Here is a 13,243-nt window from a genome sequence, read left to right on the forward strand (position 1 = left end):
TAAAGTATTATTATATGATTATCATTTGTCGTTTGATCACTAATGCCAGACAGTCAAGAACAATATTTTAAACCTTATTGTTGATGAAAAATAATTATTATCTGAATCAATTGCTATATTACTAAAAATTAAAAAATATAATTTTTTGATTTATGAAATGAGAATTAAAGAATTCATATAGTGAGAAATTAATATATGCAAAAGTAAATTTAGTAGCCTTATTTTTTTATCAATTAATTGATTTTTTTTAAATGGACTGTCACTTCACATTTATTTTTAATGCATTGAATGGAAAATTTTAGTACTTGAATTTTACAATAAAATGACAAATTTAGCCTCTTTCTCTCTCTCTCTCTCTCTCTTTTTGGCATTTTCACTTACAAAGTAGAATAGTCAAAGGGTAAAATTGTCATTTAATAAATAATTTAAATAAATATAAAATACGAGGTATATTTTTAAGAGTATCAAAATAGCACCTTCCTCAAATTATAAAAAGATTAAACTAGTTTTATTAGTTGACTTGCATGACGAAATAGTTAAAGCTCTCACTATCAAATTAATGCAATCACCGCATGAAAAATATAAATAAATTATAAATTCAAAATTAATATTAATATCTGTAGCTAGGAAAATATTATTATATTAAAAATTAATGATATCTCATAAATTTCATGCGGTATATATTATAAGATGGGAAATTTTTAAACTTTAGTGTTTAGAAATAATGAAAAAATTGAAGTTTTATCTAAACAACATTTATTACGAATGGCAAAATGGGTCGCAGGTCGGATTTGGAGAGACCGTAAATGGGTAGGGATTAAACGGGTTCGGGTTCGACTTGACCTGTTTACTAATGAGTGACTAACATATAAATTCAAATTCTTCAATTTAATAAACAAGATATAAACAGTTACCTGTTAATAACTTATTTAAAAATATAATTTATTCATTTTTATTTTTTAAAAATATTTCATATAAAATTACATTTTTTTAAAAAAATAACACTCTTTTATTTTTTTTATTAATATCTTAACAAAAAAACATAAAATGTAGAAAATAGTATATTTTTTTAATTAATATTTTATAAAATATAATATATATATATATATATATATATATAACAAATTAAACGAGTCACCCGGTGGGTTCCTAATCCAAACCCGTCTAACTCGTTTATTAAACGGGCAGGTTCGTATTGACCCGTTTATAAACTGACTATCTTCTACTAAACCTGAACTCAATTTAAATGGGTGGGTCACGAATCACCCACCGAGTTCAAATCATTTTACCACCCCTAACATTTATTATAATTTGAATTCATTTACTTTGGAAAATCTAGATAGTTTCACATCACTTCATAATAATAAATCTAAATGTGGGGCGTTGAATTCAAAGAAAGAAGGAGTTTTAAAACATCTAAATTCAATTCTTCATCTAAAATACAATTAAGAATGAAAATTTAACCAAATATAATTTAAGAATAAAAAATAATATTTAATAAAGTTTAAAACAATTTTTTATTAGCTTAACATGTGTTTATTTTCTCTCTCTTTTTTCTATATCCAAACTTTTTTAATTTCCTTTATTTTCTTTAATAATTTTCTAGTTCAAAACAAAGCATATGGCTGGAAGCGTCAAAAATGTGAAAATTTGAATTTCATTTGTTCCAAATTTTTTGAGAATGACATTTTGATTTTGCTTGATAGACTTTTAATTACTAGGATTAATGGTGTTAATTGTAAATTTTCAAATTTCAAATTTTGTTATTCGAGCACACATTTAATAATTTTTTCTTACGAGGATCGAATTCAAGTATTGAATTTTAAATTATTGTGAGAATTAAAATAAATGTAAATGCACAATTCCAACTCCACAATTCAAATTCCATAATGCTAATTCGCATTAAAATTTTTTGAGTTCTGATAAAATTCTACCTTGAAATAAAATTTATCTTTTCACAAAAAAGCGTGATCTCATTATATGATTTTTCCTGGCCCTCCTTCTTTTCTTATTTTTTGTCTTCGTTTTTCAAATTCTATAATACTAATCATGTTGTCACATGCCCACAATAGGTCGACAATAGGATTTAGTCATTGTTTAGTTGTTAGTAGGGGTAACTATAATTCGATTTTAATCAAATTTAGTCGATTCGATTCAGTTTCAAAATTAGGTAAATTCGGTTATTTGATTTTCGGTTCGGTTATGGGGAAAATGTAATTCGGTTAACCAAATTATTTGAATTTTAATTAATTAATAATTAAACATAAATTATTAAATTATATGATTTTAGGCTTGGGTTCCAAACTTCCAATGTTCCATTCGGTCATTCCCAAATTCCCTTCCCATTCGGTCTTTCCCATTTCGGCATGTTAGTCATACAAGGCTTAAAATCTTATTTTGATGATAACAAACTAAAGGAACTTAACATATTTGGTTAAGTGATGATATTTTAAGACTCAAGTATGTGAATACAATATCAAGTGCTTACAAGGATTATTAGAAGCTTATACTCCAAAGAAAGATGATCAAATGAAGCTTAAAGAGTATTAAAGCATGGATTCAAAGATGATCTAATAAAACTTGAAGTATATTGAAGCATGAAGTTATAGATGAGACCCAAATTCAAAATGAAGAATAGAAGCTACACATGAAGACTTATTGCTTAGAATGCTTAAGTTTAAGAAGTTTCATGTAAGTATTTCATTCGATTTCAATATGAATACATGAAACTCTTAGATTAATTACTTGGACCTAAATACCTTTTACAATACTTGAAAAATATTTTTATAAGGTCAAAAGTTATTTAAAAAATGTTTAAATTATTTTTTGAATGAAAAACACCAAAACAGGGTTCTTTAAATTACTTTTTTTTTTCTATATTTGTATTGATGAGCATTTTTCTATATCAAACACTCCTTATTTTAAAAAGTATTCAACATGAAAGTTGTGGAATTTTCTCTTAACTTTTTGTTGATATTGAGAACGTTAAAATTGGAGTTGTACAGTGAAAGTTATACCTAAAATACTAAAAGCTGGTCGAAGTTGTCAACATCCCAGGCGATTGACATAATCTATCAAGGCGACTGAACAGCAACCTGAGAGGACCCAGGTGACTGACTCAGTGTTTCTAGTTGACTGACTTCTTGTTGACTTTGAATTCTCTGTATTTTTAACCATCCAAACGACTGACTCTCTGTTTCCAATCGACTAACTATTCGAGATTTCAAATTTTAAAAATAACGAAAAGTTTCCAAATTTGATTTTTTGATTACTAAACGTTATGAAAACTTGGAAAACATGAAATACACTTTTTAAACTCTCTAAATACCCCTTAAATTCAAGGATTTCAAAATACCAAGGAATACAAACAGCAATTAAGTTATATTGCAAATACTTCTCAAAAGTTATCTCTTGCTCAAACTCTTGCTGAAGTTTCTACTGAGAATTTTCTGATTTAAAGCCACGGTTCTTTGAGTTTCTACTAAGATTTTCCAAATCTAAAGAACCCCGGTGATATTATCTTGAGTTTCATTCTTTCTATATTGATTTCTTTTGAAGTATATCATGCTAATCAATTGTACTAATCAACTCTTGTAAAGAGTGTCATTGTACACCATTTGTTTTTTGTTTTTGTGACGATTCATGATTGTTGGATCGTTGGATTTGCAAGAAGAGGAATTCTTTTGTAACCAAGCGTGGGGTATCACTTGGAGAGAACTCTATCCTATTGAATGAGTATTGTAAAAGGTTTACTCCCCTCGTAAAGGAGTGATATAGTGGAATCTTTAGATGTGTTGCTTAAGGTGATGACGTATACGGGAATAGCCAAACCTCGTAAAAACTCTCGTCTCACTCTCTTCCCTACTCTCATCTAAATTTCTGTTCATATTAATTGCGTGGTTGGATTTTAATTTTTCAGTTATACTAAGTGGACTGAATTATAAATAAACTGAAAATTAATTTGACTTTGGGATTGCAGAAACCAAAAAGGGAGTATGTTGGTTAATCAATACTAATTACGGAAAACATAAGAGAGTACATTGATTGGTTAACACCCAAAACTCATTAATTGAAAGTTTAATTAAATATGAGTTTTTGGAAGAGTATTGGAAGTTTGAATTATACTTCATATTAAGAAAGTAGGTTCACCAATATAGGGTTCTTTATCAACAACATACATAAACTCTACCTTAAGTTACTAAAGTGTTGAAACTTTGAAAGCATTGCTGGGATTATTGCTTATTGTGGATTGTATTGTGATTGTGTTGGTTGGATTGTATTAAATTACTGAAAGGAATATTCAACTTGATATATTAATTCATAAAAGTTTTAACTAATTTAATCTTCTACTGTACTTATTATTGATAATCAATCTTACATGTGTAATTATTAAAACTAAAGAGGATTGAGAAAGAGTTTATTAAAAAGGATTTAAAGAAAATTTTAAAATCTCAATTCACCCCCTCTTGGGAGTACACCTTCATTTTTTTCATGGCATACAAATTATATATTTATATTTTTTTCTATAATTAATTTTAATTTTATTCGGTTAAATTCGGTTAACCGAATTACCCAACAATTTGGTTCAGTCGGGTACAGTTTGGTTGAGAAACTCAATTCAATCGGTTCAATTATGAAGCGGGGTTAATCGAAAAAATTTAGTTAATAGCCGAATTGGCCAAACCGACTAATTGCACATCCGTAGCTGTTAGTATAATGAAAGATTGAGAAACGAAGCGACGAACCACCTACCTAAAGTCTCGAGTCAAAGTCTTAGGATTTTGTTAAACCATATTATTCAATACACCAAAGTTCGTGTAAATTAAGTTATTGCTTTTTAAGATTAGTGTTATGTCATCATCCACTAACGAACTTTCTGAAAATTTGACATATATTCTCCTCAACATAAAATTTAAAATTTAAAAAATAGAGTATGTGTCAATATTCTAAGCAAAATGATAATTTACCGGACTTTTGGTTCATAAAAAGGAACTCAGGCAATTTAATTTGCCCTATCACTAGTCCTTGAAAGTGTAAAATTTAATTCTCGAAATCTCGTGTTTGTTTTATGATCAAAAGATAACATGCAAGTAACATCACATTTCTTAATAATGCAATATATATATATATATATATATATATATGTATATATATATATTTCATGAAATAAACATCTCATTCTTGAAAATAAAATTTCTATACTTTTCAATTCCGGAATTTTTAATCGCTCATTTGTATTTTTTTACATGGTTAATTACTCAAATAACTTTTTTATTTTCTTTTTTTTCACCACAATAAAAGAAAAAAAAAAACAAAAATAATATGACATTGATTAAAAAATAGGTCAACCAAAATCCAAATTCCTTTAATCCTGAACTATAACCCAGCCAATACACCTTTGGCCATTTCTGATTTTTTTTGGTGAGAGTGATGGGGCCCAGCCTGCCTAAAAACCTAGTTGGCAGAAACATGAATGGTACATCGCATGAAGGTCAAAGAAAGAGGAGAGTTGGGGAGAAAGGGCGGTGGTGTGGGGTTGTCATAGTGGTCCCCGCGGAGTATGCTGAAGAAACCAAAATGTCGTCGTTTTGTAGGAGGGTGAAGATGCAAGCACAAGCAATTTAATCCAAATCCAAAAATGAAGAAAGTGGGGAGCAAAGCGTGAGCCAGCTCATACCTGGCCCACTATGACGTGGCCAAAAGAGACCGCCCATACCAAAAACCTATGCATTCACTTTCGGCTGACGTCATAGATAACTCCCTTGTCCGGTCACTTTTTAATTTCAAAAATTCATCCAATTTAACATTTATTATTTTTTTCAATATTTAAAACTGAAACCTCGGTATTAAAACTCCAATCATTAGGTGAATTTTAAAGAGAATTTCAATTTATATATTTAATTTTAATCATAATTATATCAATCACAGAAAAATATTTTTGGCACTTCAAAAATATTAAACACTCCTAACACTCTATTTTTTAAACTTATTTATTTATTAAATAATAAATTTATCACTTATTTTTACATATATAAAATTTTGTCTGCTTTTTTTTTCTTTCACTTTTACTTGCAAAATAAAAATCAAGAAGTAATGTAGAGACCCGAAAATTATAATTATTAAATAATAGAGAGAAAGAAAATTTTAAAATGACATAGTAGGGTTCGTTGACGAATGCCCTAGTTTTGTCGATGAACTCCTTATAGAATTCGTGGACGAAGTTCAGTGTCTCGTCAATGAAGAGATACTAAGAGAGGGTGTTTCGAACCCATTGGTTCGTCGACGAGCTCTTCACCTTCGTCGACGAACTCCTTTCTTTGGTTTGTCGACGAGTACACGTGGCTCATCGACGAAGCCACGTGTCAAGCCATCTATAAATACACTGAAATCGGGATTCAGCGTGAAAAATCACTTTCTCTCTTATTTTTCTCTCTCTACCATCGGTTTCTCCTCCTTCTCTCTACAAATTCGGTCCCGTTTCTTCCCGGTTTGATGATCAGAAGCTACCACGATGATCCTGGGGAGATTCTCTACAACTTAATCGGAACAGAATTTTGGGTTTGAGGAGTTCAGACACCATCCCAAAATCAAGGTAAGTAGGTTGTTTAAGGGCTTAGTAGTTATCATGCTTTTCTAAACCCAGAGATATACTGATATGAGATCAATGATGTATATTGATATGGAAATATTGAAACGTGAAAATGAGAACGTGAATTCTAAAACGTATATACTGAAATGTGATGATTGAATTGAGTATACAGACTACAAACACTGGGAAAATGTGAACATTGTAAAGTGCGACTGCTACAATGGGATTATTGAGATATGATTGATGAAATGTCAATACCGCATAATGATTCCGGGTATGTGGTAGTGAACCCTGATGGGTTATGAAGGATTAGATGGAAATATACTGGTGTTTAGGTTGATTAAATTAGGGTGTTGTGATTGCAAGGTTTGGGCTTCCAAACACCTCAGGCATGGGTTAAGGATCTCAGCAGGTGTTTACTCATGAACTTAGGTAATATTGATAAATAATTAATAGTTTATAAATTTTATGAATAAAAGATAAATGTGAGCCTAGGGAAAAGGCTGATATGGTTATTATTCTGAGATGAGTTAATTGAATTGGGAAATGCATATTATCACAAGATTTTGTGTTTGGTACGGAGGGCGTAGGAATATAATTGGCGTAAGATTTCCTAACCAGTTAGGTAAGGGAAATATGTTATGCTAATAAATTCAAAAATTTTATCAGTAAATTATAGTATTTTGATTATGAGATACAGAGTATAAATTATACAGTTATACAAATTTCAATATATGAGTTCTATTTATTAATTGTGTGGCTTGAATCAGTATTTGTTCAGTACAATATTTATACAATTTTTAGAATATCATGATGTATAGTATTTATGTACCGAAATATGTTTTACCAGATTTATCGAATTATGATTTACAGTATATACACAAACAGATATTTTACAGTATTCACAGAATACCATGATTTCCAGAATTACAAAACCATAACACTCAGATATTACAAATTATATATTACAGTTTATTCAGTACAAATATTACAAATCATATAGAGAAGATATTACAGATAATTTAGCTCAGATAATTTAGTATATTTAGATCAGATTTACAGTGTTATGGTTATTTTGGAATCATGATGAAATAGTAAGATATATATAGAGAATAATATTATACAGTATCAGACCCTGATGAATCAAAGTATCAGAGCACGATACCATAGCTATTTCAATTCAGAGTGCAACCATTCGTCTCAAATAGAGTATGGAACAGCCGATTGTGCCATAGTAGTGTAGAGTGCTCTCTGGCGTTCAGACCAGGTGGAGCGGGCCTTTCATGTTACAGGCATGTTTATGCATACAGTGAGACTAGCACTAGTAGACCAACTAGTGTTTAGTCCCGCTTACGAGCCACACAACCAGTCATGTAGGGTAAATCATGACATACAATTTTCTAGGGAAGCTTTCACAGTTATTTATATGTATACATATTTGTAGAATAATATCAGATATATTATAATACTAAAAGTATAAAAAATAGAAAGTTCAGATATTACAGTTGTATTTTAAGCCACATAGGTATGAGATATACTGTATATTATTTTACATGTTATCTCAGTTTCAGTTATTTATCAGTATATTAATCATGTAAATTTAGTTGTCACACACTGGTAATAGCATATTTCGTCTTAGTGAGAGTTGTCTCATCCTAATAATTTAACATATTTCAGGTGATCCAGTCAGATGAGCAGATCAGGCTTGGAGGTAGAGGGGATAGTTATACTGTCCTGTTAGTAGGGTAAGTGGTTTTGGGGATATGTATTTATCAGTAGCTTTTAAGGAGATATGGTGGGGGATTTTTGGAAAGATGTGTATGTATTAATGTTTTGAGAAGGTACTAAATTATGGTATTGTAAATATGGGTATATAATTTTATGTTTTTCGCTGCATAGGAATGCTATCTTGTGAACAGGATTTTCCTTGGTGCCCACTTAGGGCATGAGATTTTATAATATTTAATACAGGGATATCAAAGTAATTTTAACTAAAAAAAAATGTTATGAATTTTCATGTCATTACAAGTAAATTCATCATTTAAAATATAAAAAATTAAATGGAAAATGTAAATTTTATTTTTTAAGTGTCGATTGTGCCTCCCAAAAAGTATTATATATCAATATTTTGATATACATATTATTTTTATATAATTTTTATTAGTGTTATTATTATAATTTATTTGTTATGAAGCAAACAAAATCTTACAACTTGTTTGGAAGCTTGAAATTCAATCCCTAGGTTTTGATTTGTGTGGGTTTGGTTATAATGTAATATAAAATTGTATCGAATTTTGTTCAAATTCATACAAATTCAAATTGCAACTTTGAAATTCATATTGTTGAATGCAATCTTAGATTATGTTTGGTTCGCAAAATGCTAATTCCTAGTGGTTACAATTGAATAATTCGCTAATTACCCTAAAAAAATTTGTCAATACAAACCAAATGGCAATACAAAAATTTTTACAAAATCATACATGAAATGAACGAGCAATAGTTGTTTCTAAACTTCACAATGAAAAATTTTTTCTATCTTATTTCATATTCGATGAAATAACAAAAGGTTTTTCATCAGTGACTATTTTTTAAATTCTTATATTTTTATGCAATTACATTATTATCTTATTTTATTCTATTCCTATGAATAGAACCAAATGTGACATGTTTTGTGTTATTTCTAAAGACCTTTAGATTCCATTTTGAACTTATAAAATATTAGGGGAATGAAAGAAAAATATCAAGAAATTCATATTTTCATGTTTGGTTATCAAGAAAAGTCAAAGAAAATTAAAAAATATGTACCAAATCCATGAACAAAATATTAACTTTACATGTCATTAATATTTGATTTTTTAAAATTTTTAGTCATATAAAAACAAACTTTAATTTTTAATAATATGAAAAATAGAAGGAAAATGATCAAATATAATGAAAAATGAATTTCATCCTTATTTTATTTTTCTTTCTTAAAAAAAAAAACAAAATCCTTATTCCAGAACGAGCCTTAAAGCAAGTAAAACACTGTTTGGGAGCATTAATTCATTTTAAAAGTTAAATATGAAGAAAATAACTTAATATAATTTTATATTATTTCTTGTTCAAATTTACAAAAATCTAAACTTTAATTTTGTTTTGATCCTCTGATTATAATGCATTCTACTATTTTTTTTTTTTCCCTCCATAAAGGTTCTCAATTTCATGACTCTTATCATAAATAAAATCTTTTTGCAGGTTTCCACTATCTTCTCCCTCCCCCAAAACAACCCAAAATAGTTTTACCCTTTTAAGACTATTTTGTTCACGTTGTGCAACTTTTAAGACTTTGTTGTGATTGCATCATGCTTCTATTGTAGTAATCGGGAAAAAAAATAAAATTTAAAAAATAATAATAATAATAAAATAATAAAATAAAATTAATTAATTAAATTAACAAGTAAAATGAATAGTATGATAAGGAACAAATATATATATATATATATATATATATATATATATAAAGTGTGAAAGCTTCTTCAAGTAGATTTAATTTAATTAATGTTTACTATTTTATATATATATATATATATATATATATAAAATAACACAAACTTCTTCAAGAAGTTTTGAAAGTCAAAATCCAAATTGAATTGGATTTTTGGTGTGCGTGAGTGCACTCTCTCTCTCTCTCTCTCTCTCTCCTACGACTCTCTTTCTCTTTGATTCCGGGCTAGTTTTACGCCGGACCGGCAAACCGAAGTCACCACGACGCTCCTGGCAAAGTTCTCTACAAGTCTACCGGAGCGGATCGTCAGGGAAACGAAATTGGATTTCATCCCAAATCCAAGGTAAGACTTTATATTCAATATTTAGACTTTTGACAGTTGAAGAAAGTGATATACGCGTAAAAATACTGAACTTTACTATTGGAAATTTTTCAGTTCCAGGATGTTGATTGGGAACGTTGGGAATCATCCCTAAGTTGAGGTAAGACTTTTTAAGTCGAAATTGACTTAGTGGTAGTTATAGAAAATGTTGTATATACGAAAATACTAAACTTTAATTCTGCGAGTTTTCATTTTCAGGATATTGAGTTGAGAACCTTATGGGTAAGGGGAAGATTTTCTTAGGGGCTTTTCAGGAATCAGGTAAGGGAATAAACTAATCTAATTTTATTTTAAGAAAATGTATGTATATATATGTAGCATCTGGTTTCAGGAAAAATAAATATATTTACATATATGATTTATATTTGGAAAATACTGTTTAAATGATGATATGTTGAATACGTGGAAAATTTGTTTAGTGTGGCATGAGTATAAAAATGTTGTGAAATACTGTTTTCTGGGAATGGGGACAATATGGATTTCTATGATGGAAAATTAGCGTACGACCGAGATATATATATATATATATGTGATTTTTCGACATACGGGCCGTGCTATGTGGATGAGATTTGCCAGCGTACGGGCTGTGCGTGATTTTCTGGCGTACGGGCTGAGCTATGTGATTTGCCAGCATATGGGCTGTGTTATGTAATTTGCCGGCGTACGGGCCGAGCTATGATAAAATGTGAAATACCAGCGTACGGGCCGATGATTTTCATGATATATGTATATGTGAAAAATGATATGAATGATTTGATAATTAATGATATGAGTTATCGATGTATCACGATTTTTGTATATGTATATGATATCAGAACCTGGTTGGCTTGGTCTAGGCTAGCACTTGCACTGTACCGTTGCTATGTGTTCATGGTCCTCGTGATCATGATATCTGTGTTAACGCCACTGTACGGAGTGGTGTGAGATTGGATGGTCGATGTGGTTATTTTCAAGAAGTGTGCTGTTATCGCCCCTGGTGTACAGACTAGTCTGGGTAGACCCATCGGACCTACAGACTACTGTTTGACTTGACAGTGGTCTGCCAACCATTGTCAGGTCCCGCCTTCAGGCCACACAACCCAGTCATGTGGGGGTAATACATGACAACAGCCAGCTAATCTACCAGGATTGTTTTATGTTATTATTAGTGTATAAGATGAGATATGTTTATGAAAATGTAGTATATTCTGCTATGTGTTGATATATATGTATGTTTTCCCAGATTTGATAAACAGTATTGAATATGTTATGTATGGTATATGTAGAACACATAATACTCATGTTGCCACACACTGGTATTAATTTATTTCCCTTACTGAGAGGTGTCTCACCCCTAAATCTTATTAACTTTTCAGGAGCCCCGGATAGGAGAGTGGGAAAAGAATCGCTGATATAGTACGGTCTATCTACCCTTTTTGAAGGGTAAGTTTTGTAGGGATAGTTAGATTTTGTGGGAAATGTTCTTAGGTTTTATTTTTGGGATGTATATATGAAAATACAGTGATTGTAGTAACTCTGGTATATTATGGTATATGGTGTTGAGATGTACATGTTTGTATATTTTCTGCTACTAGGGCTTCTGCTTTATGCGTTGATATATCCCTGGTGTCCACGGGCCCAGGTGGATTGTGACTTGCTGAGTTGGAATGTATGATGTGATGATAATTTATTTATTAAAAAAAAAATATATGTGAAAAAGGAGCAGGTCGTTACATCTATGGTAGTATTGTAAGAGCATTTTGCTAGCTTGTTGTGTAGCAGCTGCATGTCATGTTAGGCACCCCACTTGTGCAAATATCAATACTACAACTAATACTATTGAATATATAAAAAACTAAAGTGATATAGAAATTAATAATAAAAGATAGTAAAAAGAATAAGACAAGAATTTAACGAGGTTCGGTATAAAATTATCTATGTCATCGAGTACCGACGATCAATCCACTACTTCTTGACAAAGTACAACTTTGAGGTGTGCTTTACAAATGCAGAGTTGAACTCTTTATATAACTTTAACCTTAAGTCCAAAAAATACTTTTCACTAATATGGGACAAACAAAGAAAAAAGTTCAAAAACAACTTTTCTACCAATGTGAAACTTTTCTACCAATCTGGGACAAAAAACAACAAATCTCTACCTTGACTATAAATTCAACAATTTTTTCAATCACCAACATTTTCTGAAGTTCCACATCATCGGCGCCTTCCAAAAATATTCAAACTTGCAAGACATTGATCAAGTCAAAGCAATATTTGAATTTGATTGTTATTACAATCTTGGTCAACATCTACAAGATTTTCAACTGTAACAATTTTCTGAAGAAGTATCTTGTTTCCATCAATAATATTCTACATAAAATCTAACCGAACATCGATGTGCTTCGTTTGTGCATGGTAGACTTGGTTCTTTGCCAAATGAATAACACTTTAGCCATCATAGAACACAACAATGTGCTTATGAACAACTCCCAAATATTCAAGTAAACCTTGCAACCAAATAGCTTTCTTAACAGCTTCTGAAGTTGTCATGTACTCTACTTCTGTTGTAGATAAGGCAATGGTAGACTGTAAGATAGACCTCCTGTAACGACCCAAAAAAAATAAATTAATTAATTAACTAAAAAAATTATTATTTAATTAATTATTATTAAGAAAACTAATTAAATTAAGAAATTTGAGGATTGTGGATGTATATATATATATATATATATATATATGCATATTTAATTTTATATATATATATATATATATAAGTATATAAGTATATATAAGTTTATATAAGTATATA

The sequence above is a fragment of the Malania oleifera genome, chromosome 11, assembly GCF_029873635.1.
Source record: "Malania oleifera isolate guangnan ecotype guangnan chromosome 11, ASM2987363v1, whole genome shotgun sequence".
NCBI lineage: Eukaryota > Viridiplantae > Streptophyta > Magnoliopsida > Santalales > Ximeniaceae > Malania > Malania oleifera.